The sequence below is a fragment of the Ailuropoda melanoleuca genome, chromosome 1 (genome assembly GCF_002007445.2).
Source record: "Ailuropoda melanoleuca isolate Jingjing chromosome 1, ASM200744v2, whole genome shotgun sequence".
Classification (NCBI taxonomy): Eukaryota; Metazoa; Chordata; class Mammalia; order Carnivora; family Ursidae; genus Ailuropoda; species Ailuropoda melanoleuca.
The window spans coordinates 208,749,363-208,775,476 of record NC_048218.1 but is presented as its reverse complement, the minus strand read 5'-3'; the positions used below and the strand labels follow the sequence as shown (position 1 = coordinate 208,775,476).

Genomic DNA, 26,114 nt, shown 5'->3' with positions numbered 1-26,114 from the left:
AAACCCAACATAAAAAGGTGCACACGAGTTCCAGGCTACAGGTGACGGGGGAGTGAGCTTTGACATCCTCGCTGCGACAGCCCGCCCCACGGCAGGACGCGGCTGGCCTTGAGGCCAGAACGCTCACAGGCAGAAGCACGTGGGACTTCGCTATACAACATTTTACTTTATTTCCCCTCCGTACTGAATTATTTTTCAAAGCGGCATATGCATGTACGTTTTATTAACCAGATTTAGGGAGGGAGGGAGCATTAACATCAGCTGTCATCTAGAGGGGGTGTAGGCTCAGGGAGGGTTGTCAGTTCCAACACACACATCTCTTGGTTTGCTTTTCTCTTCGAGGAAATAGGGGGACTGGCTCAGGGCCCCACTCTTAATTCTAGGATGAGCTTGAACTCGTCACAGGTCCCTGGTTCCTGAGTCTTGACCCTACCCTCCCTGCCTGGTCTGGTCCCTTCCGGCTTCCGGCCAGTGGAGAAGACGCCGTATGAGGCCCTGCGACATACGACCAGCCTGTCCCCACTAACTTGGAGAAGGGAAGGGACGCACATGGGCTGGTGGCATCTGACAGGCACTCGTCAGCATCTCAAGGACCAACCCTGCTTCAGAAGGGCCCCTGGATGGTCAGAGCACCGCCCTCGGGTCACATCCCATCCTCGGAACACGCAGGCCACGCTGCACGCCGGCCATCCCCCTCTTCCCACTGAAGCCAACACGACTCGATTTGAACTGTGTTTCCAAATTAACTAGATTTCTTTCAGAACTCCTCTTCACTTTCTTAAAATTGTGAAATAGAGATTGTATTTCATACACAAAAGATAAAACACGCTCATGGTTTAACGTGTTAACACTTGGTTGCATTTATAATAATAGAAATTTTCAATTAAAACTTTATAAAACCACTGAAGCCAAATACCCACCACGACCTGAATCCCCCCCCGCCCCCGCCCCCGCCCCCAGTAACCTGCAGCCTGGAACTTGAGTGTCTTTTTATGCTGGGTCTTTACTCTTTACCTTCACATGTCAGCATCGATAAACAACTGTTTGTACAACTCAAATTTGAGCTTGATGTTTCGTACCGTTTACAGGATGTTTACGGTAATGCAAACGGATGCCTTGGTGCATTCATTCAAAGGCTGTATAATATTCCATTTTGTAAATACGTTACTATGACATAGCATTCCTCAATTTAAAAACATTAAATTGCTTTGTTTCCTGTCACTGCAGATAATACTTCCACGCACTGACTCGTACTTGCGCACGACCGCTTACTCTAGGGAACAGTCTGCAGGGGGCATCGCTCGCTGTTGCATACAAACAACTCGGACTCTAGCAGCTACGTGCAAACCGCTCTCAGGACTAACTGTACACACTCCTACCGCTAACAGTACGTGCAAATTCCTCTTGGTCCACGGTATCAAAATTTTAGAGGCTTCAGTCATTTTCGTTCATTTAAAGTGTACAGCTCGGCAGCTTTGAGTATATTCACAGTTGTCCATCCATCAGACAACCAATATTAGAACACTTCCATTACTCCAAAAAGAAACCCAGCACCCCTTAGCTGACTCCGCACCCCATCCCTTCCAGCTCTAGGCAACTATTAGTCTATTTTCCGTCCTTAAATTTGTCTGTTCTGGGTATTTCATGTAAATGGGACCACACAATATGTGGGCCCTTGTGACTGGCTTCTCTCAAAGACAAGGTTTGCAAGATCCATCCACACTGTAGCGTGCATTCAGTACTTCATTTCCTTGTTTTTTGGGTTTTTAAAAAAATTTTAATACCAGTATAATTAACTTACAGTGTAATGTCAGTGTCAGTACAATATAGTGATTCAGCAGTTCCATATATAACTCAGTGCTCATCACAGTAAGTGGGCTCTTCATCCCCTTCACCTGTCTCACCCATTGCCCCACCAACCTTCCCCCTGGTGACCACCAAATGTTCTCTAGAATCAAGAGTCTGTTTCTGGGTTTGCCTCTCTCTTTCTCTTTTTTCCCCTTTGCTCAGTTTGTTTTGTTTCTTAAATTACACATGAGTGAGATCATATGATAATTGTCTTTCTCTAACTGACTTATTTCACTTAGAATAATACTCTCTAACCCAATCCACATTGTTGCAAACAGCAACATTTCATTCTTTTTTATGGCTGAGTAATATTCCATTCAGAGAGAGAGAGAGAGAGAGAGAGATAGTATACCACATCTTCCTTATCCATTCATATATGGAGGGACCCTTGGGCTGCTTCCAAAATTTGGCTCCTGTAAATAATGCTGCAGTAAACACAGGGGTGCATGTATCCTTTCAAATTAGTGTTTTCATTTTCTTTGGCTAAATACCCAATAGAGGGATTACTGGATCATAGGGTAGTTCTATATTTAACTTTTTGAGGGACTTCCGTACTGTTTTCCAGAGTGGCTGTACCAGTTTGCATTCCCACCAACAGTGCATGAGGGTTCCCCTTTCTCTGCATCCTCACCAACACCCATTGTTTCTTGTTTTTGTTTCATTTTGTTTTTGTTTATTTTAGCCATTCTGACAGATGTGAAGATATCTCATTGTAGTTTTGATTTACATTTCCTTGATGATGAGTGATGCTGAGAACTTTCTCATATGTCTGTTGGCCATCTGGATGCCTTCTTTGGAAAATGTCTGTTCATGTCTTCTGCCCATTTTTAATGGGATTTTTTTTTCTGGTGTTAAGTTCTTTATATATTTTGGATACTAACCCTATATCAGATACGTCATTTGCAAATATCTTCTCCCATTCCGTAGATTGTCTTTTACTTTTGTTGATTGTTACCTTTGCTGTGCAGAAGCTTTTTATTTTGATGTAGTCCCAGTAGTTTATTTTTGCTTTTGTTTCCCTTGTCTCAAGAGATATGTCTAGAAAAATGTTTCAACGCTGATGTCAGAGAAATTACTGCCTGTGCTCTCTTCTAGGATTTTTGTGGTTTCAGATCTCACATTTAGGTCTTTCATCCATTTGGAATTTATTTTTGTGTGTGGTGTGAGAAAGTGGTCCAATTTCATTCTTTTGCATGTCCCAAGATCATTTGTTGGTCCAAAGACCAACTGTCCAGTTGTCCCAAGACCATTTGTTGAAAAGACTATTTTTTTCCCACTGCATATTCTTGCCTCCTTTGTCTAAGAGTAATTGGCCATATAATTGTGGGTTTGTTTCTGGGTTTTTACCCTGTTCCATTGATGTATGTGTCTATTTTTGTGCCTGTGCCATGCTGTTTGATCACTACAATTCTGTAATATAATTTGAATTCTGGAATTGTGATACATCCGGCTTTGTTTTTCTTTTAGATACTTCATAATTTTTAAATATAATCTATGCTTGTTATTTTTATTTCCATTTTTCTAACTACCAGTAAGATTGGGGCTCTTTTGCTAAGTTAATTAGATATTCTGGTTTCCAAATCTGAAGCCTTTCCTATTTTCCTATTCAGTTGTTCATTATTTACTGATTTCTAGAGCTTTATATGTTTTGAATACTAATTCTAAATCAATTCTATGTACAGTTATATTTTCAACTGGTCTGTGGTTTGCTTTTTTACTCTCTTGGCTTCTATCATGTGGAAAAATATTCATTTTTTCTTTTTATGATTTGTACCTTGTGTGTATTGTTTAAAAAAACTTTCCATGGCCCAATTCTATAAAAATGTTCTGTATTTTCTCCTAAAGTTTAAAAAATTTTATTATTTAATCTCTCTGCATTGTTTTTCAGTATAGCATGAGGAAGGAACTAATTTTATTTTCTTATATAGTGATAAATAATTTATATTTATGAAATAACATTTTTCCCATCGATTTTTGACAACACTTCTCTCTTATGCCAATGACTCATTCACAGTTGGCTTTTTACCTTCCTTTTCCCAGTTTTCCTGGAGTGTTAAATGGGAACTATAAATTCTGCTTCATGGGTGGCTATAAGGATTGAGTGAATTTAGGTTTGAAAACTGTCTAAACTAGAACGTGGCACATAGTAGGAACTGTGAGCTGTTGTGGCCACTTCTGTCCGGTCCCCTGGTGGGTCTATCCCCACACCACTCTGCATACAGTGATCAAAATTACTAAGGACTTAGCATAAGTCTTGACATCTAGGTAGACAGAAATGTTCTTATCGATTGTCTTGGTTAGTCTTGGACTCTTATGCTTCCCCAGTATTTGTCCTCACCTTACTTTATTCATTAACTAATATAGGCGAAAATTCACAATTCACACCGTATAGATCATAAAAAATACTATCTTCATTCTCCCTGCCCTAGTTCCCCAAAGGTTACCTCTGGTGGCTGTCGGGTATATGTATCCCCAGGTTTCTACCTATGCATTTTTAACCAATTATGGGCACACATAGCTCTCTTCCCCTAGGGAATCCCTATATTTCTGAGACTTACTTAAAAAAAATCAACAGACAGGGCGCCTGGGTGGCACAGCGGTTAAGCGTTCTGCCTTCGGCTCAGGGCGTGATCCCGGCGTTATGGGATCGAGCCCCACATCAGGCTCCTCTGCTGTGAGCCTGCTTCTTCCTCTCCCACTCCCCCTGCTTGTGCCCTCTCTCGCTGGCTGTCTCTATCTCTGTTGAATAAATAAATAAATAAATAAATAAATAAATAAATAAATAAAAATCTTTTTTTAAAAAATCAACATTTTTATTAAGAAAAATTGACTTATCAAATAATTGGTAGAGAGACGACATCTTTTAAAAATAATAACATATTTTTTCAGTTCATCAAAGAAGAGCAGGCTTTCCCATCCATGAACACCAGTTTCCCCTTAGGATCCTTATCTAATGCCAGGAACTAGATCTAACGAATGCTGGGAAATTTGCAGCCAAAAACTGAAGGTCTTATTCCCGATACTGGCCTTTACATATTAGAACCTTCACTGAAATCCACCCAGTTATGCATGGCAATATGCATCAAGCACCTATTTTGTGCAAAGATAAATATGAAACAGTCCTCACCCTTGAGATTCTCAAGGGCTGGTGGGCATGGCCAATACTGAAGCAAATAATTGACCACACAAACCGGAAGGTGTTATTATGGAATAACCTGGAGATCGTGGACATTAGAGGAAGCGGAGGCTGTGAAAATACTTTCTTCCAGGCACGGATGGGGTTTAGGGGAGAAGGAGGCAGGCCAGTAGGGGTTCACCAAAGAAAGGCCATTCCGGTCAGAGGGAAGAGGGCAAACACAGGCAGGGGGCAGGAGACCATGGAAGGTACCGGAATAGGGCCGAGAGCCCGGACCCATGTCAAGCAGTGCCGTGTGGTCCTGAGAGCTGAGCAGGGCCCTGGCTGGGAAGAATGTGCCCACCACACTTAGCAATGCCACATTTGAGCTGTTCCTTTTAGGGACCCAAGGGATGGCGGTGGGTGTGAGCTGAGGGCAGCCACACCAAGTTGTCTACACTGCAGATGTGAGCCAGCAACGGCGACAAGCTGGAGGCAGGAGGATCATCGGGACGCCAAGGGACACTCCCCCAGCTGCTCATGGCTATCAGGCCTCTCTGTAGCTGAGAGGGCCCATGAGCAAGGGGGTCCCCCAGTTCCCCCTCTAGCCTGGAGTCCCCATGAGAACAGCACTCAGTCACCGTGCAGACCAGAGTCAGAGCTGGTCTGGCTTCAGACAGATGCGTTTCTCCATCTGCACGGATCAGCCCACCAAGAATGAAGGACAAATACTGTAAGCAGCCTCTGGACGCGTCCCCTGGGTAAGGAAGTGCAGCTTACAGGCCAGCCACACCTACATCAGACTCAGTGCAGCCCAGCAGCCCTTGGTAAACAATGAAAAACAACACCACTATACTTGCATGCAACAGCTCATAGCTAACCAACACCATCACGGCAGGCAGCTCCCCACTGCCCACGCTTCCTGTCCTGCTGGAAGGGTGATATGTAGACAGAGACCTGGCGGACCCTGCAACATGGGCCTGAAGGAGGGCAGACCCGTGCACTACAAATGCACCATCAGGGAGCTTTCCAGGACTTAACAGAATCAAATCCTTGCCCGTCACTCAGAATTACTCCTTTAGGTGTGAGCGAACCCAGGAGGTTTCTGTTGAGAGCCCCTCGGCCTGCTGTCAGCATGGCTGGGAGGGCCAGGCCTCCGGACAGGGCTCTGTTTATCCCGAAATAAACATCATCGAGAAGGCTCTGCTTCTTCACGGACGAGCCTCTCAAGAAAATCCTGAACCGATGTGCAGAACTTAAGGGCAACGAGGAGAGCGTCAGGCTGCTGCAGACCTTTCGGTCTGGCCCGTTCTCCCCTACGTACTAATCCCCGGCTACTGGCGAGGGAACACTCCTTCACAGGCTGTGCTTTCCTCTTCAACCCTCGCTGCACGGACCCTAAACCCTGGAAGCAGACTGGAGTCAGTGCGCTCTGCCCTCTGCTGTCCACACGTGCAAAGTGCAGAACCCCTCCTGCCTCCCACACCTCCCACCTCCAGCAGCGTGTGCGTCATGCCCGGGTGCAGAACTCAGCTACCACGGGGGCTGCACTTGCTGGCTTCAACCTGCTGATTCTTCTGTTGCCAAGAGACTGAGATTTGTAGGCTAATTTCACTAGCTGGATTTTTCCTTGCAATGCTTAGGGAAGTCGAAGAAAGAAGAAAACCCCTCCCCTTTCCCCAATCATCTGGTTTTTGTTTGTCTGTTAATGAGAGAGGTACGTGCTCATGTGAAAGACATCCTAGCGCAGAGTTCGTGCGAAGGCATGGCATAAAATGGGGACACACACAGGACCAGGCCATTCGTGTGATAGAATATTTGTCATGGGAAAAAACTACATGACACCTGGGCTTTGCTTCAAGATAACTAAGAGTGGTAGTAAAATGGAGGAGATGGGACTGACCAAGTGTTGATAATTACAAAGCCGGGTAATGAATATAACAAGTTCATTATATAATTCCCTCCTTTATGTATTGTTTGGAAGTTTCCATAAACTTGTTCCCCCATTTTAGTTTGACGAACGCTGAGCTCCTGGAGCTAAGGGTAAAGGTCTGGTACTGAGATGGGAGCCAGGGGAGTGGAAGGCACATGGGTTCCGTGTTCTCATCATGCTTCCGCTTCTAGCAACCGGGAGGCCTTGGGCAGGTCACTTAATGTCTCTGAGGCTCAATAGTTTCCATATTTGAAAAATGAGAATAATAAAACCTACCCACTGGGTTATTACAGGGATAAAGTCAGATTGGATTAAAATGCCTGGCACACAGCAGGCAAATGGCAAATCTTTTCTTTCTCCTTTTTCCAGCAAGCCCCAGATAAATGTCAACAGTCAGTGAACAGAACCCATACAAATAACTCCCTTGTTAGAGATCACCCCTGTAAACCCCGAGTGACATAGTCAGTTCGCTCTGTTTCAGCCTCTTGAGTTGAAGTTTGTCATAAGATCACTGAGTTGGTATCAGCAAAATACACATGCCTGCACATATAAAATAAGCTACTATTTTATACTATGTTATTCTTGACTGCTTTCGTAGCAAAGCATTCCTATTCCATATCATGTATCTTTCTCAAGCCTGCATTTTATCACAAAGGATGGTTTAAAAGCACTAAGAAAGAATATCTACCACTAGTTCCATGATATTATCTTTATATACTATAGCTCATTAGCCAATTTTCAAGAGATTGGTCCGTGGATAATCCACTTCATTAGACGCAGTTTGAATGAACACTACAAATACGAAAGTTTCCCACACCCTCAATTAACCAAAATATTTGAATAACGCTCTATGCTACTAATTTTAATTTTCCAGCAATAGGAGGGCCATTCTGGTTTAAAATGGATTTTAATTAAGAGAACTGGCTTGGTTATTTTCTGTAAGAATTCTGCATGACCATAATGTGTCATTCAGGAAAACTAAACCGAGGAGAAGCAAATGCAGAAGTTGAAGGGAAATTTGGAAGCAAGCACATCAGATCTTTTTTTTATTTAAAGATTTTATTTATTTATTTATTTATTTATTTGAGAGAAAAAGCATGAGCTGGGGAGGAGAGCGGCAGAGGGAGAAGCAGACTCCTACTGAGCAGGGAGCCCAACGCAGGACTCGATCCTGGGACCCGGGGATCACGACCTGAGCCGAAGGCAGACGCTTTGCAGACTGAGTCCCCCAGGTGCCCCAAAAGTATTAGATCTAAGACATCCACTTACTAGCACATCGTGTAAGTGATCACATAGAACCCCTGAAAGTTTTCCAGGGCCTTCTTGCAAATCAACAGACACATCACAGCTATCCCGTGAGGGATAAAAGTATTCATGTGCCTCATTTCATAAAAGAGAAACGAGAGCTGAGGCTTCAAGATTCTTTTTTTTTTTTTTTTTTTTTTGAGGCTTCAAGATTCTCCTCGCTGTCATTAATCTGTGGCAGAGCCAGGATCTGAGTGGCCTTGGAGGCTCTTCCCCTCCTCACCACACCCGCCAGTCTGTGCAGACTGTGAAGCACCATGAATGACAGTGACCGCCTGTCCCCAGCACGGGGTTCGGGGGAGGGGAGGATTTTTCCTTCTTTTTTGCTGCTTCCTCTGAATTCCTGGTGTCTGCTTAGTTGAAGTACTATCAGCATCTACAGGTGCACTGAATTCGAGAAAGACAGGTTTCTTTTTAAGTCCTCCATATAACTAGGCATTTTGCAAAGCTACGTTTCTACAAAAAAGGAAAACACCTCTTTAAGGAGAAACAGAGTAAACACTGACTTACTAATACATCGGACCGTGTCAAACATGGGAACATTTCTTCCTTATGAAATGCAGTATTATTAAAAGAGAACAATGACCCGTGTTCTGTGACAACCCTGAATTCCAAAGAAGTATCGAAAATATGAATGAATAATGGGCCAAGTGTTTTCATAAATATCATTTGCACTTTTTCAAAATGTGCTTTCTTCCCAAACTTGGGTCCAGATATTAACCCTTACAAAGTGTCATTAACACCGGAGACCCCTCTTCACTGAGTTTTCTGTTTTTAGCTTTATTGCTATTCAAGAAAACAATGATCGAGCCTATTTTCAGTGCCGAGTATAAAGATAATTTAGAAATGGATCTTGGGAACCATCCCCGGACACAGCCCCCGCCCTTCACGATCTTGCGCTCTGACTTCTGACCCTAGCATGAGGAACCCGCCGTGCAGCGTCTTGCCTCAGACAGGCCCTGAGACTTAAGGGTTGGCATGTTTGTCATGGCTGTTTTCTTTCTCTCTCTCACAAGAGGGGTGTGTGTGTGTGTGTGTGTGTGCGTGCACACCCGTATGTGCCCATCCATGCATATGCATGTGTATGTGCAGGGGACACCAAAAATCTTTGCAATTTGACAATTCTCATTGGTAAATTCCCAATTCAGAGGCTGTAAAGATGTGAATGAGGTCCCCAGTCAGTCCCACCGTGCCCCCCGGCCCTCCGCTGTGCCCCTGGCTCAAGTGTCAACTCTTTCCTCCATGTCAGGGCAGCCCCCGCTCCTGGCCTCTTCACTCCTGGGGTCTGCGCGCTCTGACCGGGAGCTGCTGTCAGTACATGTCCAGGAGGTCCCTTCCAGTGACTGCAAGGAGCTGATTCCCAGGCTCCCCTCCTCCGGTCTTCATCCCTGGGCCCACCTCGGGACTTTATGAAGCCCCTGTATTTTCCAGTTAGTGATATCCCCTTGTTTGGGTCCTGGCAACATAGCCCACACCTGTGCTCCATAAAACCGCATGGGTTGTGGTCTCCAACTACTGTCAAATGCAAATTCCTGGGCCCACTGCTGCTTTCATAGCACCTGCCCTGTGCGGAGCTGTCCTCTTACATAAAAATCTATTTTCCCCTTGGAATCTGTGACAACCCAGGCTTCTGCTCTGCTGGATACAGGTAAACGCCTTCAAACATCCCAAGTCTGTCCACCAGCGAGCCTCTCCCACTGCACGACCCACTTTTCCTGGGGGATCTCACTTCTCATAGCTCAAACATCAACAACAGACTAACGACATCAAAGCCTACACTTCTCCATCCCAGGTCCTTCACATCAGGCTCTCGACGTCCAGGCTTCTCTTGTGTCTCCCAGCCAGTTCCTCCCACCAGTCACTGCATTCGGCACACAGGTCAACACCCCTGAAAACACCCTGGGGTTCACTGGTGGAGTGACCCCTCTTACTGACCCTATCAGACCACTCAGCCTGCTGTAATAAAATACAATGATTGGCTGGCTTCGATTCATTCTGTCACACAACTGGAAGCTAGAAGTGTAAGATCAGGGCACCAGCATGGTTGGCGTCTGGTGAAGACCTCTTCCAGGCTTGCAGATGGCCTCCTTCTCAAAGTGCCCTCACATGGCCGAGAGAGAGAGACCGAGACAGAGCGGGCTCTATGGTGTCTCTTCTTGCAAGGACACTAATCTTATCACTAGGGCCCCACACCCAAGCCTCATCTACCCCTACTGCCTCCCAATGGCCCATCTCCAAACGCCATCACGTTGGGGGTTAGGATGACTTCAGCGTATAAATTCGGCACAATTCAGTCCATAACATGACCAACCTCACCTTTCTCGCCTAATCTATCACCAAATTCTGTCAGTCCTACTCAGCCCCTTAAAAACCTCTGATGCTTGCCCCCTTCTTCCCAGTGTTACCACTGCTATTTACAAAATCCCGGAAAGGAAAGAGAGCCAGAGAAGTCAGCGCCATGTCACAACCAGAGGAAATGCCATTTCAGTTTGTGTGGCCCCATCCAGTGGCTGTGCTGCCCCTCGCTTCTGTTAGGAGGCAGCTGCTGCCGTCTTGACAAGAGCTTTCGCCTTCCCACCCCCAAATCTCTCCCCCTCAACCAACATCGTGTGCCTGGCCTCCAGGCTGAACTTGGAATGATTTTTTTTTTTTTAAAAACGCGATTAAGACCTGGCCACATGTCTGCTTCAACTTGCAATGACTTTCCATCACCTTGGAAAGATCATCTCAGGCCAGAAGGCCACCAAGAGCACATGACAGCCCGACGATCTCTGAGATTCCTTGCTGCCCACTGGGCCCACAGACACCATCCCTCGGGCCACCCAAGGACCTGAGTGTGCTGAGCTCCTTTACACCACTGTCCCTCAGCTAGAACCCTCCTTCCCCTTCTTCCCATGGTTATCTGCTACTAACCCGTCAAGAGTCATCGCAGGCACGCATATCTCCCAGGAAACGCTCCCTCGAGACAGAATTAAGTGTCTCTCTTCCTGCTCCCGGAGGGCCCTCTGCATACTCCACCAGTGAGTAAGAAGATACGGTGATGTGTTACGCTCGAAGGCACGGACTGTTGTATCCGTGGAGCGCCACATGCTGGATCCCCGCCCTCATCCGGAGACTCATATAGAGGTTTTCAAACACAGGAATAATCAACACATCGTCCTATCCCTTATTTGAATACAAATTTCTCACCCTGATCCTGTCGCCTTGTGCTGCCCAACATGGTAGTCACCAGCCGCCGGTGGCTATTTAAATTTATATAGATTAACCACAAGTTAAAATTCAGTGGCACATTCCAAGTGTTCGACAGCCACACATAGCTACTGGCTGCTGGAAAGGATGGATGTACAGTATTTCCATCGGCACAGAAAGTTCTCCGGGATGGGGCTGCCCTAGGTGCTCCCAACGACATGCCCAACTCACTAGCTCATGTGCACATCTGTCCCCCCCATCGGACTTGAGCCCTTCTGCGTCCCATGACATCAGCCCTGAATTGAACCACAGGTGATGTGCAAAGTCTATCATATGAATAGGGAAAATCTCTCCCGCACAACGTCTGCATGTCCCATGTAGCAACTGCTGCTCATTTTCTCTGCGTTTACTCCCCCTCTACAGAGCCAAACCCCACAGCCTCGCAGGCCGCGCTCCAGGACCCCCTTCACGTGAGCTCTCCTTCCATCTGAAAGCCGCGGGTGGTCGAGAGCCCAGCATCTCCCTCTGGGTGCTCTGTGTGCCGCAGCTCGGAGCAGAAGCCAGCAGCCCGGCCCTCAAGCAAACCAGCAGAGGGCTCTGCTCTGCAGGGACGAGTCCAGCTCCTTGCACCCTGGTGTGATTGGGAGCAAGGTGGCACCTGGCCAGGCTGACGTTTATCCCAGTGATTACAGACATATTAAGAAGAGCCGTAGCAGGAGATGGAGGTTTCCAACATTTGAAGTAAGGATGTTCTGGATTCCCAGAGCAGGTGGGATACAGGAGGACAGCCCGTGTGGGAGGATGAAACCCGGTCCCATTCGGAAGCGCTCACACAGACGGGTCAGAAGACTCCCCAGCCCCTGCCTGGGCTCTTGCCAGCCAGAGCAGAACCTGGGTCAGGCTCTGTCCCATCTGGGGTGCCCCTGGGGGGTTCTGGGGCCCAGTGCTGACTGGCAGGCTTAGCTCTGTCCCTGCCAGCCTGGTCCTACTCCCTGCCCTTTCCCGGCATGCCACCAGCGCCATCTCGCTCACAAATACCAGCCTGGAGAGGGTGCCAGTCCTGCGGTGTCACCGCCTAGTAGGCGCACACGGCCCGGCTTCCAAAGCTCCCGGCTGCTGGGAACCCCTGGCTCCAGATACGGCGAAGTTGTGACTTAAGTTCCCGAAAGTATACAAAGTGCCTTTGTCGCATTGGTGCTGGTAGCCCATTTGTCTGACTGTTCTGCATAAATCACTTAGCAGGAGTCCATCCCTCACGTCTGGAAGAGAACGAACCGGTCCTAGGGCAACGGCAACGAGAGGAACAGAGCAGTGTCCACAGGCAGGAAGGAAGGAGCGCAAACAGGGAGCTTCACGCCGTCCAGCTCGCTAATGGCGAGGTCAGCTTGCGGGCTGGTGTGGAGAGAACCCCGCGGCAGCGGGCGGGGAGGTGGCCGCGTGGCGACCTCGCGTGACGGCCGTCCTGTGACCCCACCTGGGACGGTGGCAGCGACAGTCTCGGAGGCCCCCGGACCATGCTATCCGCTGTGCCGTGACCCAACCCCAGAGGCTGCCCTGAGCGTTGACAACGGGCCCCACCTGGGCTGCCACCAAGCCAACCCGTGACAGGCACTTGAGCACAGGTGCTAACGTGCAGAACAGGGGGAGGGAGGGCTGAGCCACAGGCCACCAGGGCCCCGGGGCACGTCAGCACCTCCAAGCCATGTCACAGCGTCGCGCCAGAGGAAGGCAGCGTGTTTTGTGAAGGGGGAAGGGCAGTCTGGTCCTCAAAGGCGGGTGGGATCTTACAGCAGAGGGGAGGCGTGGGGCTGCCCAGAAGTGGGAATGGCCCAGCAAAGCTGAGACACACGGGAAGGTTTGATTATTTGTCCTCACGGGGCTTTTTAGTGAAGCCCAATGAGGGCATTTTTGGTGCATTAATTCAAGAGTTTTGAAAATTGCCTTATTAGCACTGTATCGATAAGCCCTCGTACAAATAACTCCCTAAATGACAACCATGCCCCCTCTCCCTTCAAGCCGATGTCTAATGTCAGGGACAGAAAAGAAATGAAAATCTGATTTCCCCCAAATGGAGCTCAGGTGTACGGCTGACTGTATATTGAGTCGTTCCACCCCGCCCCTCCCGTCCCTTTCCCTCACGCCGGTCAACCCGGCGCTGTGCCACGAGCTGGGCTCCTCCTGAAAGTCCCCTTTGCACGTGCTGCTGGGTTCTTCTGTGCCACAGACTCCGTGGCTCTCGCTGTGGCCGTTGGGTTTCTTTTCCTACGACAGGGGGTGTAGCTCCTCTTGGGTCTGCAGACAAGCGACACCCACGTCTATGCCGACACTCGGCTTCCTCTGACCCAGGAGTCCGCAAACCGCGTCCCGCGTGCTAACCCTGCCCCCGACCTCGAGACGAGAGCTTTGTTGGAACGTGGTGGCACCTGCTCCTTGTCCCCGGCTGCTCGCAGGCCACACCGACAGGGCGCGGTGCACCGTGTATCCTCCGGCAAGTGGGCCGACGCTCCAAACATGTACCCAGGCTCTATTTCAGACGCGGGGGGCTCCTCGGTGAGTACGACATGCCCTCGCATTTGAAGATCTCTGACCTAGCGACCAGAGCGGCTGTGTGGAGAAGCCATCTCGGCGAGGACAGGTTGTGTACGACACCCACTGCCCGGAGCAAAGAGGACGGAGGCGCGGCGCTGTCCTATCCCCAGTCTCCAAATCTCCCCTCACAGGGCACTCGGCACCTGCACTGCTCAACCAACAAGGAAGGGACGCACTTTCTGGCCGGGGAAAGGAACGGGGGGCAGCAGATAACCGTGCGCATCGAAGCCTGGAGGCCAGACCCAGCACGGGACGGTGGAGGGAAGCCCAGGGGTCAGGAGGCCGAGAGGCAGGGCCCACAGACAGGCTTCGGACGGAGGGGCTGCCCTGCAAGCCAGGCCTCGACGGCGGAGCTCGAGTCCCAACCGACAGCCGAAATGGGTCATCTTGGGAGAGTCACCCTGTGGCAGGAAACATCCCCGGGGGTACGCTTACTCATCTGACGGGCTGGACGGATCGCGTAGCACGGGGGCGCTGCTTTCCATGGCTTGTGACATTTTACCTTTCTTTCTCTGGTAAGCTCTTCCCTCTTATTTCTCATCCCCCCCCCACGGATTTCATCCACTGCCTGGAAAGGAACCGGAAACCCCGAGGGACATGTGGCTGTTGCTTTTTGAAAGGACACATCTTAAAAATAACCTCATTTCTTTTAAATTGGTCACAGCATGAAATGAGGTGTCTGGGAAGGAGACGATGAATAATGCAGAAATGCCAGCGACTCTGGGGGTGCCCTGTGAGGAGGAGGCTCCAGGGTCTCGTCCTTCTGCAAGTTAGGCCTTGGGAATGCACCATTTATGGCCTCATTTCCATCCCGGGCCGTGGGTTAGGGGAAATAATGAATGACCTGAAAGGCAAGAAGAGCCAGACGATGCAAATTCTGAGTCATGACCCCGTAAGAGGCACAGCGCTGGACTTGGTGGTGCCGGGAGTGGTCAGGACACAGGTTTCTCCTGCCCTCCTCTGGCCCTGGAGAGCCCACACCCCATGACTTGTCCCCAGGAGCTGAGATTCCAGTGGAAAAGAAAGAAAAAACAGGCAATTTCCTTTGAGGTGTGGCAAATGGTCCCACAGCCATAGTGCCTTTCAGGAGCCTGTTGCAGTGACATTAAATCCAGATTAAGGGACCAGAATGCCTTTCAGGAAGAGGGGGCATAAAGTGAGGCTCCCTCCCCTAAAAGCTTCCAGTGGAACAGCAGAGAAGAAACTGTAACCCGGTTTGTGTGGGCGGGAGTGCAAAGTGTCGTTTGACAAAGAAATTCCTGTAGCCACAAATGTGCAGCGAGTGTCCAACGGGAACACTAGGGATCGCGAGCACAGGGACAGAAATAACACATGGTCAGGCCCATGTAGGGAGGCGTGGGCGGTGCTGAGGAGGAGGAGACTGGAACATCCCCTGTAGCCCCGAGGAACCCCTCCCCATGGTTCTGGCTGGGGTTCTCCTGGACTTCAGCACCCTACTAATTCAAAGGAGGAGCGGGACCTGGCATCACCCAGCCACGCCTCTGGAAACAGGCTTGGGACAGGCAGGTTAGGGCCGGCTTCCCAGGAACCTCTGCCCCTCACGCGAGTGGTCAGTATGCACCCTGTCCTGCCCTCTGGCTCCCACACACCCCACACCTTAGAAGCCGGGGAGAAATGACGAGACTAGCACCTTCACCCACTAGGAGTGCAAACCCTGGTTCTAGGCCCAGATGTGGTGCTGTTTGGATGCCTTCAAGCATGAGACTCTGGACACTTCCATACCATGACAGTGCAGAAGAGATGTAGGTTTTCTGTTTGCAGGCGGGAAACTCTCTACTCTTACTTTATTTTCAAATGTCCCCACTATTCATGTTTGCAATCTATTTGGGGTGGGAAGAAATCAGAAATATGAATAAAGCCATGCCTCCTCCAGCAAAAGGGTCCTGCCAGTAACACGCACCAGTGTTTCAGAAGCAGGACAAGAGAAGCAGGTGTATGTGTTCCCGGGGTTTCACTGTCACACAATTAGCTGTGTCCGGGTTCCCACACCAACGCAGCATCTTAGAACAGGGCCTGTCAGAATGAAGTGAGCCGTCCATAGAAATGAGAATGGTGTCAATAACTCTGGGTTTGGAACGTCTCACTGCCATTCCCTAAGCCTCGTAGGCACGAACTAACCTGAGACAACCCCTTTCCTGTTTACTGCATCCCGCTGAGATGTGTCCCTGCTGGGCTGCACGTCCCCCAAGGCACAATCATAATCTCACCATGGTGGCTGTCCTAATTATTTATACCCAAATCAGTTCCCTCTCTTCTTCTCCCCATTGCTTTTCCCCAAGGAAAGCACCAATAAAGCACCAATAAAGTGGCAGTAAGATCACATAATTGATGTGCTGCACAGAACACATTAGTCAAATATAGTGACAAAGATATTGTTCCTTAAAATTCCAGCAAGATGGACGGTAATCCTCCAAATATTTTAAATAACCTAGAACTTGCTTTGAGACAAATGTCAGTAAGTCAGTGTTCCAAGCTGAATTGTACAACAGCCCCTGTTTGCAAAAAAAAAAAAAAAAAGAAGATATGCCTTCCTAAACCTCCGGTATCTCAAAATGTGACCTTATTTGGAAACATGGTCCCTGTAGATATAATTAATTAAGGTGAGGTCATGCTGGGGTAGGGTGGACCCTAAATCTGGTGTGACTGCTGTCCTTCCAAGGAGAAGGGAAGAGACACACAGGGAGAGCCGTCGTGGGAAGACAAAGGGAGAGGCTGGAGGGACGGGGCCCCAGGCCACGGCACGTGACATGTTAATTTCAGACGTGGGACCTCCAGAACCCTGAGGGCATGCGTGTCTGTTGCTCTGAGGCACCCAGACCAGTGTAGAGTTTTGTCATAGCAGTGACAGAAAACTAATACCGTCAGAGACAGGCTGACTTCTCACCTGGGGATGAGATCGGGTCGCCAGGGAGAGGTGTCTGCAGGACCCAGAGATGGGGAGATCTCCTCCTCTTGACACATAACCTGCCCCCAAAATACAGTCACTGCCAAAAACTGACACAAACACGTGAGAAATCCTGCCGTCAACACGGCTAGTTCAGGCACTAACATTCCGTGTGACATTCTTACTTAAAGCGAACAAGGTGAGCTTCATAAGAATTCCAAGTTTCCCAAACTTTTTTAGCCATGAACGCTTTTCTGCACAAGCAGCGATTTTTGAAAGGACAGCCTGGAAAATCCCCGTGCATGGTTTCCCCTAAGCTCTGTGTTAGCAAAGCCTAATTTTATTTCAAAGGAGCTGTAAAGCTGACAGTTAAATGTATACACATATTACTGATGTTGAAAGAATTAGATTAAATTAGGTTCTTCATAATTGTATTTTTAAGTGAAATTTTATATTCTACCAGTCATCAGATTTTTTGTTGAGCTCCGTGAATGTGAGCAGAGGCCAGTCCTGGAGCCATAAAGACTCGGAAACATGCCAGCAGCTGATGATTCAGAACAATGGGGTGTGCTCAGACTTTTCCATGTGGAGCTAGAATGGGGTCACAAGAGGAAATACGGGCGACGCTCACCCCAAGGAGCAAGGCTGTCAGAACTCCTGGGAGCTTTTCCAAAGGTGGACACAGACTTTCCCTTCTCATCCCTGCGACTCCCCGGAAGTTGCACCTTGCCTTGTAGGCGAGCTGGGTCCACCGGAGAGTCTCTTCAGTGTTTCCCTAGACGTATTTCCGTTCTCGAAGCCTTTCGATGCACCCTTCCTTGGGAAAGGCCCTTCTCTGTGATCCCCAGTGCTTGGAAGGCAACAAGGCTTGAGTAACAGGGACCCAGATAGTGAGCCAGGTGCCAGAGACACGGCCGGGTCTTCCCAGAACACTCGAGGTTCTTGGCTACACCCGCTGCGCGTCGTCTCCTGACGGTGAGCTGGAGGCAGGCCCAGCGGGGCGCTCGGGCACACAAGCGGCCGCCTGGCCCCTTGAGGCAGCAGGGTCGACCACCGGGCATTTCACGGCACGAGGTACCTTTCCACGGCTTTCACTGACCCCGTGAGCCAGGGCCAGGCCACTCTGATCCTGTAGATCTCGAGTTTGCAGAAAACCCTCCAAAGACTCCCCGAACGCAGCGTCGGCTTGTTTGTGTCGTTTCCGGGAGACGAGAGTGTGCTGGTGGAGGGCGGAGACTTCCCAACTCGGACGGAGAGCTTCAGAAACCACTCCAAGTGAGGACGCGGCTGATACACCCGGGGGGCTGGTTTTGGGAGCCTGAGTGAAGAGACTTCTGGAATGTTTTAAATGAAAACATTCATTTCTTTATGTTGCCGACGTAACTGCTAACAGAGAGACAGGTCATGGGAATGAGGCGTTATGGTGAAGGTTTTGAGAAACGGCGTGTGAAGTGGTTTAAGACCTTTGTTCACAGAATGTTCTCTGTTTTCGAGATCGCTGTAGTCAGATGCATAGCTGGTCATTTTCCACTGTTTTCCACATGTTTCCACTCTGGTTCCCAAGGCCACGCTTGCCAGGGGTTCCTGCTACCAATTCTCGGGCTGAGCCACCTGTGTACGTTTTTCCCTCATCTCCTAGCGGGCTCGGCAGCAACTCTTACTCATCTTCTAGTTGGACCCGTTCTGACCACTGTCCTAAGCACTTACCAGGTAGCATATTTCAGATTCCTGATCATAAAAGGGCCTCCAAGAGAAGTAATGTTTCTCAACAACCATTTCCTCCTGGAATTTTAAGGCAGTGCCTGGCTCTGGAGGGTCTCCGTGTGCGACCCTGTGGAGATGACAGCCCTTGGAGATAATCTAGAGATCGGACTGTGGTCTCTCACCTACTGTCCTCTTGGGTGGGGAGCCTGCCTTAGGACCTCTTGTTCCAAACCCTTCTGTTCTTCCAGGAATGCCATGCAGGGCTGATGGAGCTCAGAGCCACGCTGAGGAAAAGGGTGGTTAACTCTGGCCCCATTGGCCCATCAGTCCAGCTGTCATAGCCAGACCACTCAATTAACCCATCAGGATTATAGTAAAGTGTCTAGTACACGGGATTATAGTTAAGATTCAGTGCATGTGTGATCATGGGGGTGGGGGCTACCACCTTCCGTCCCTCTCCACACCTCCAGCTCCCCTCTGCTCTGCCTTAAAGGTGCCCCAGCCATCCACCCTTCCTTTCCAGAATGACAACATCTTGCAGTAAGGACTTCGTACCATTGCAATTATTCCTGGCATGCCAGGTGGGAGCCCAGGTATTTCTCCCGTATTAACTCAAACTTCACAACAAACTGGTGAGAAAGATACCGTAATTATTTTGCCTAATTTTATAAATAAACAGAAGTTCATATTGGGGTTGAACCATGGGAAACTGGTGGGTAAAGTCGGAACGGAGGCTCAGGCAGTCTGAGTCTGGGGTGGGGCACCCACTCGCCCTGCTACCCTGCCTGCGATGAGGACGCCGGGAGGCGGGCACAGCAGCCACCAGACAAGGACACGGAGCCCTACTGGCGGTCACGGGATGTGAGGCGTGTGCGAATGGTCCCACCAGCTCCGTCTGTGCCCTGCTGCTGTGTGTCTACGGGATAATTGGGCTGTTAGTCAAGAAGAGCTCACATCACACCAACACACTATTTCATGTGAACTTTATAAACAAGTACATATTTCAAAAGTGCAGTTGCTTTCAGGAAGGGGCCAAGGTCCACTGGCCCTGTCTGCTGTTCCTCCTCTCATCAGGCACGCTAGGACTCGGGAGAGGCACTGCTGGAAGAAGCCTGGGGTCTGGCTCCTAGGATCCAGTCACAGTGGGCATTCACCGGCTGACACGGCACTGAAGGGACACACGTGACCTTCCCAGCTGAACTCCATCGGCTCCCCACGCTCGCCTGTACCCTGCTTCTGTTTGCCGAGCTGAACTCCGGTACCTTATCTGAGAGGTATCCCTCTCTCAACTCCTGCCAAAGACCCAGCAGCCTCAGTTCTCGTCCCAGGCCATCTGCGTGTCTCCCACCATCGGCAGGCAGGTGACTGCACTCCCGCGTGAGAGGCTGACTGTCGTCATCCCAGTGCCCCCGGAATCACACACCTGGACTCCTCAGAGAGGCGAAGGGAGGGATGGTGGACGACCTGCTGGGTGAACCCGGCCTGGGCTGCTTCTCCAGTGGCCGGCAGCTCTGTGGGCATCTGGAGCTCACTCACTGGGTCCTCTCGGTTGTGGAGAGCTGGGTGCGGGTGTGTGTACCACAGACCCTCCCCTCTCCCTGGGCTTGAACTGGATGCGGAACTTTGCAACTTTGGTGCTGTAACTCACATTCCTTAAGGAATCATAGCAGAAAACCGGCTTTTGTGAGTCTTTTGGCCATAAGTGTCCAGAGGCACTTTGAGGACTTCAATGCAGTGGTCAGAGAGCTGACCTTGCACAGCTATGCACCTCCCTATTATCTGTTGCATTCTCTTCCTCTAACCGCGTGCCCTTTGGCACCATCCGACGCCTCCAGAACGACACATTCTTATTAGCGTGTCTTTGGATGAAGGATGAAGCCTTCCTGCAGGTCTCTGATTACCCCTTCAAAGTGTGCCTGGGACACAGGCCATATTCCAAAGTGTGCCTTCCTCGCTGTTGTTTAACAGCTCCACCCAGTCTGGTGTGGACTCAAGCGCACTCACCATGCATACTTGATTGCCAACCCGTCTGGCAACGGGAAAGAAAACTGCAAGTCTTCCTTTTGTACAATTTATTTACAGAAACGTGACTCAAAGTGTGTCAGGGCAGCCTTGCGCCAGTGGCTGGAGGGGAGCGCCAGCAGCCAGACTGCTTGGCTGGGCAGAGCAGAGCTAAGTCAGGATCAGACGGGGTTCGGGCTCCTGTCTTAGCCTCCTCCTAGGTGCCGGTAACTCCTGCTGTATTATGATAAAGACGGGTACTGTGGATAGCTAAAGAGCCCCGGGCAGTTCCCAACACACTACAGAACCAGGAACAGTTTCTCTGGCAGAAACTGAGCTTTTGGTCTGGGAACTTTGGTATTGCTCTAATGACATACAGTTCGAAAATACTCCCGATTTGACTTTCCACCTGCCAGGTAGCGAGATGGTCACAGTATCATGGAAAAAGGAGCCGTGGTCTTTTTCTTTCACTTAAATTGAGAATTAGGTAATACAAATTTCTAATCAAAAACAACTTATCATATTCTTCTATTTATAGGACTGTCTTCTTCTCAAAGACCCACATTTTCCCTCATGGGACCTTCTTTTCAACTACTTTTGCTGATAACTACAAAAAAAAAGACAGCAAAAACAGTCACACATAGAAAATTTATATTTAACTTATGCTTATTTTTAAATTCAGACAAAACAGTCCAAATGCTAAATACTGACATTTTAAGCAGGTCCTCCCAAAGTAAATCCTACTGTTTCCCTAATAATGGTTTTATGCTCTCGACTGTGGACTTAGGTTGGGCCATCAGGAAGAGGCTGTTCAGAAGCAAACGATAAATGAGATCCTAGAAAGGAGAGAATGTGTTTACAGACAGTTGTGAGCAGCCACCTATGAGGTTCAGAGCACTAATTTCAGGACCTTTTAATTCCAAAATAAAGTTTTGAGAACAGAATTAAAGGAAGCTGATTGTTCAGACAGAAGCGGAGAGAGACTCTTCAGGCAGGAGACCACTCATTCACTCATTGTTCGACAAACGGTCACGGAGAACCCTGGAAGTACCAGGCACTGCGCTGGGCGCCCACATGCATCAGGAACAAGTCAGCTGAAGACCCTTATATGAGTTCAGCCAACATTCTGGTGGGAATGGCGGGGGGCAAAAATAAAACAGGCATAAAAAAGAAAATGACATAATATGCTGGAAGGTGATAAATACCTTCCATTTGAGCAGGGGTGGGGACTGTCAGCAGTGATGGGTGGGGTGAACTGCAGTTTTCAATAGGGTGGGCAGTGTAGACGTCACTGAGAAAGTAACACCGCCGCGAAGCCTGGACGGACACCTGGAAAGAATGTTTTGGCAGACGGAGAGGCCAGTGTGGAGGCCGCAGGGTGAGAGTGGAGAGGCACATCACTGTGGGCCCCTCGGTCGTTGTAGGAACCTTGGCTTTTACTCCTTTTCCTCCGAGAGAAGCCAGGAGCCCCTGCAGGCTTCCCAGCACAGCAGTGGCCGGCGGCTGTCACGTGGGGCAGGGGAGGCCGTCCTAGTGGGGTCAGGGCACGGGCTAATGGACTTGGCTTGCCGACCACGAACTGGACAGGCAAGAGGAAAACCTTTCCTGGGAGTCCGTTAAAATAGGAAAATAGGAAGTGGTCGACACTCAGGGCCAGAGATGACCGCTCGGGGTCCCCTCCTGCTTCAGAGACACTGCGGTCAACCCCGGGGGCAGTAAAAGGCTTTAAGAGCAAGACGGCTTCCTCCTCGGCTGTGGCGAAATAAAGACCTGTCGGAGCAGAGGTGACAGGGCTAGAAAGACCATGGAGGAGGCAGGCGCGGGAACATTGGGATTCTGCTCCTTGCTCTCCTCCTACCTGCGGAAACAAAAGCCCTGCTGATTGACGGGATCCCCTCGGAGCCACAGGACGACAAGGGGGGAGTGCCGCAGTGACTGGGCATTCATAAGGCCAGCCGCCCAGCAAGGAAGCCAGAGGCCCCGGCTCCTCACCGCCAGCTCCCGTTTCCATAGAAACGGCACCCGTCTCTCACGGTGTCCCCCTCTCCCTTCAACAGATGACCAGTCATTTGGGGGCTGAATTTGAGAGGAACTAAAAATCTTGAAAAAAGAAAGAGAAACCCATGACACATTTCCACACACAAAATGGAGATTAACTGGTCATCGGCAGGATGCTGACTGAGGAGAAAGAGTATGAGGCGAAAGCTAGATGTTTTGACTGACATCTCCTATTATTCAGATGACGAGACCCTTCAGTTCCCTCAGTGCAGATAACCTCGCCCTGAATCCATGAAGATGGAAGAGCACAGCATACACCAAGGACAGACTCAGGGACTGAGACCGTCCCCCACCCCGGAAACCTTCAAAGCCTCCCCGTGCGAACTCCTACTCTCTGACTTGAAGGGTTTCCCACCAAAGGCCCAGAGCCTCGCCTTGGAGGCTCACCCTTAGCAACAGCCTGCAGGCCAACGCTGGCTTCCACCATGGCTACCTAGAGACCTACCTGAGCACCCCTCCTCCTGCTACCCCGTCCCTCGGCCCCCGACCCCCACACACCACCAGCACGTGCACCTGTCTTTCAGGGAGCTGGTCCCATTTGCCCCTAAAATTAAGTGAGCGACAGAACGGGTAAGACTCGTGCCCTCCAACATCTGTTGTCCTCCCCAAAGGAATTTCCAATTCGGGGTCTTTGAGGACTAAAAAGTTGTAAGGGAGATACACGAAGGCAGAGTGAAAGCTTCTAGACAAGTTAGCAAGTGTCAGGTCTGCCCGAGCTGATGATGGACTTGAGGTCCAGAAACAATGAACGGCAACCCATCCGCATTAACATTCCTCCTGCCGTACTCGTCCGCGCCAGCTAGGTTATGCAGTAGTAACACCGTCTCGGTGATTTACAATCCAAAGTTTCTATCCTTCCCGCTGAACAGCCGCTATCTGAAATCCTGCTTGTTTCCATGGCAAAAGGAAGGAGAGGGCACAGCGACTCCGGCGCTGGCTCCTAAGGCTTCCACTAGCAAGTGCCACTCCCGTTTCATCAGCCCAAGTAAAACACAGCCACGCCGCAGTCTAAGGGCACAGAAGAGCGTAAGACCTGGAAGTATCTGCAAAGCGACCCCTCCGCCTGCCCACGGGAGAAGCCAGCCCTCTTCCAACACTTAGCCTGGGGGCCAGTTTGAGAAAATCTAAACCAGCCTGACTTCTCAGCTCCATTCCTCCACTTCCCACCCAGCGGCGTCTCCTATCCATCCTTCCACCACGCCGTTATCGTCGTGTAAGCTCTATGTGAGCCCATACTCCTGACGGGCTGTCATTGCTGGTGGCGTGCTCTCAAGTGGGAGGGAACTCGAGTGTGGAGCTGCTGACAGGTGCGCTTACCTGGGATTCGGCAGTTCACACTTCCCTCACACTTGGCCATGGAGAGCAGACACTTGCAAATGGGAAAAGGTAGGATGAGGAGGACCTAAGTCACCTCGGAAAGTAGCTAGGTATTCTATAATGTAGCCCAAGCGTCCTAGAAAATTACAGCAATCCCCCTCCCCCGCCATGAAGATTCCTGAGAAGACCTGTAAAGATGGGTGGAGAGGAAAGTCATCTTTGAGGCATGAACAGAAGGAGAAGGAGGACAGAGGACCCCATGGCTTTGTCGACTGCAGAAATGCGAAGGCAGCTCTGTCTTCTCTCAGAAGTTATGATGATGAGGATCAGCGAACAGAAGATAAAGGGAAGCACAGATCAGGAAATGCATCTTTAGAAGAAACAAGAGTGCGGAGTGAACACAGGGAAGCAAGGGAAAGCAAGAAAGTATGCAACCACGAAGCGAATTCTTGCTCAGTCTCCCAGATTCTCGAGATGCTTAAAGAGAAGGTTAGAATAACCTAAAAAGAAAGGGAAAAAAAAGATACCAGTGAAATCAAGGAAAGAGAAATCCTTCAACATCCTTTCTGCTTATTCTTTCAATATAACACGCAGCTGGGCCCACCTTACCACATCCTGGCTGACACCAGCTTTATCAACTTTTCCAATAAGTCAAACCTCACTTAGTATAATCAATGACAGACTGTCTGATTGCCAAGTATCCCTTGTATCACGGACTGTGTGAGGGCTGAAACTGAGAAATTGAGGCAAAAGCATCGAGTAGCTCTAAGGATTGCCAAACATCCAAGATTTGAACAATTACTATGCACACACAAAAGAACCTATACAGACGACTGCTTAGGACAGAAAGTAACTCAGCACAAGTGTTACACTGTGGCCACAGTTGACCAAGACCTTAAATGAAGGATCTGGAAGATCCCTGGAGTTCCCATCATGTATATTTCTTTCTTTTTTAAAAATTTTTATTTATTTGAGAGAGAGAATGAGCGAGAGGAGAGGGAAAGCACGAGTGGGTAAGGGGCAGAGGGACAAGTAGACTCCTCACTGAGCAGGGAGCCCGACGTGGGGCTCGATCCCAGAACCCCAGGATTATGACTTGAGCAGAAGGCAGACGCCCAACCGACAGAGCCACCCAGGTGCCCCCATTGTGTACATTTCTAACCACAGATAAACACAGAGCTGATGCCAGATGATTATGGGGCCCCTTGGTTCTAATTCTTAAAAGATAGGAGTCCCTCTGCCTTCCTTTACCAACATTTTCTGCAGCCATTTCATAAAGCAATCTGCTTCAACATGAATTGTTCCACTTACCCATTTGCTCTGTTATGAGCTGAATATGGCTAAATACACACATTCTTCGATGTTGTTTTGAAATTGATACTTTGTATCATTTTAAATTTTGTTGCATCTTTTTATAAATCAGATGACTGTTCACATAAAAAATAGGAAGAAATATGTCTCTAGGAATTGGAGACTTTCACACTGGGGTGGGCTTCCTCATGGGTCCATGAATACCTGCAAGTCTAAAAAGTGTCACAAAGAGATGAGATAACTTCACCTCTCAAGACTTTTATAGAGGTTTCTCATTATTTCTTTGTTTTTTTTTTAAATGGGATTTTGCATGAGGCATATGAAAGGTTTGAATAAAGTTTAGAAAATTGAGTGTACTGGGGAAAATGATTAGGGAGACTTGGACGCTGGTGTTTTCCTACCCTGAATTTCTGCTGTACCCTCTCTCCTTAAACAACACCCCTTATTTGTGGTTCTTCCCACGCACTGCTCACTTACTCAGTTCGTGCCCCCTCCCCCGCTGGCTGATGCCAGCTTAAATACATCGTGGCTACAATGTATAAGGTACGGTAGATACACTCAATTATATAAACATATCAAGGACCACACCATAAAGATCCCGTTGCTCCATGTAAGCTGCTGGATGAATTCCAGTAGCTCTGTTTTAAAATAAATCTTCCTAAACAGAAAACATCAAGAGATAGAACAAATTAATTGGTCTTCTCAACTCCAAATTGGGGAAGATGCCTATATCCCCTATTCCACTTTTTTTTTTAACTTAAGCACATTAAGATTGACCCAAAATTATCTAAGGTACGACCTGATATCAAATGAAATCTGAACACTACAGGCAGTTTACA

General features: G+C 49.1%; 1 protein-coding gene and 1 pseudogene across 1 annotated transcript in view; one reads left to right on the top strand and one right to left on the bottom strand.

Annotated features, from left to right (window-relative positions):
- DPP6 (dipeptidyl peptidase like 6) overlaps nucleotides 1-26,114 on the bottom strand; it is a 737,488-nt gene that overhangs the window by 703,172 nt on the left and 8,202 nt on the right. The window lies entirely within an intron of this gene.
- Nucleotides 20,041-25,179, top strand: LOC100463722 (annotated as a pseudogene).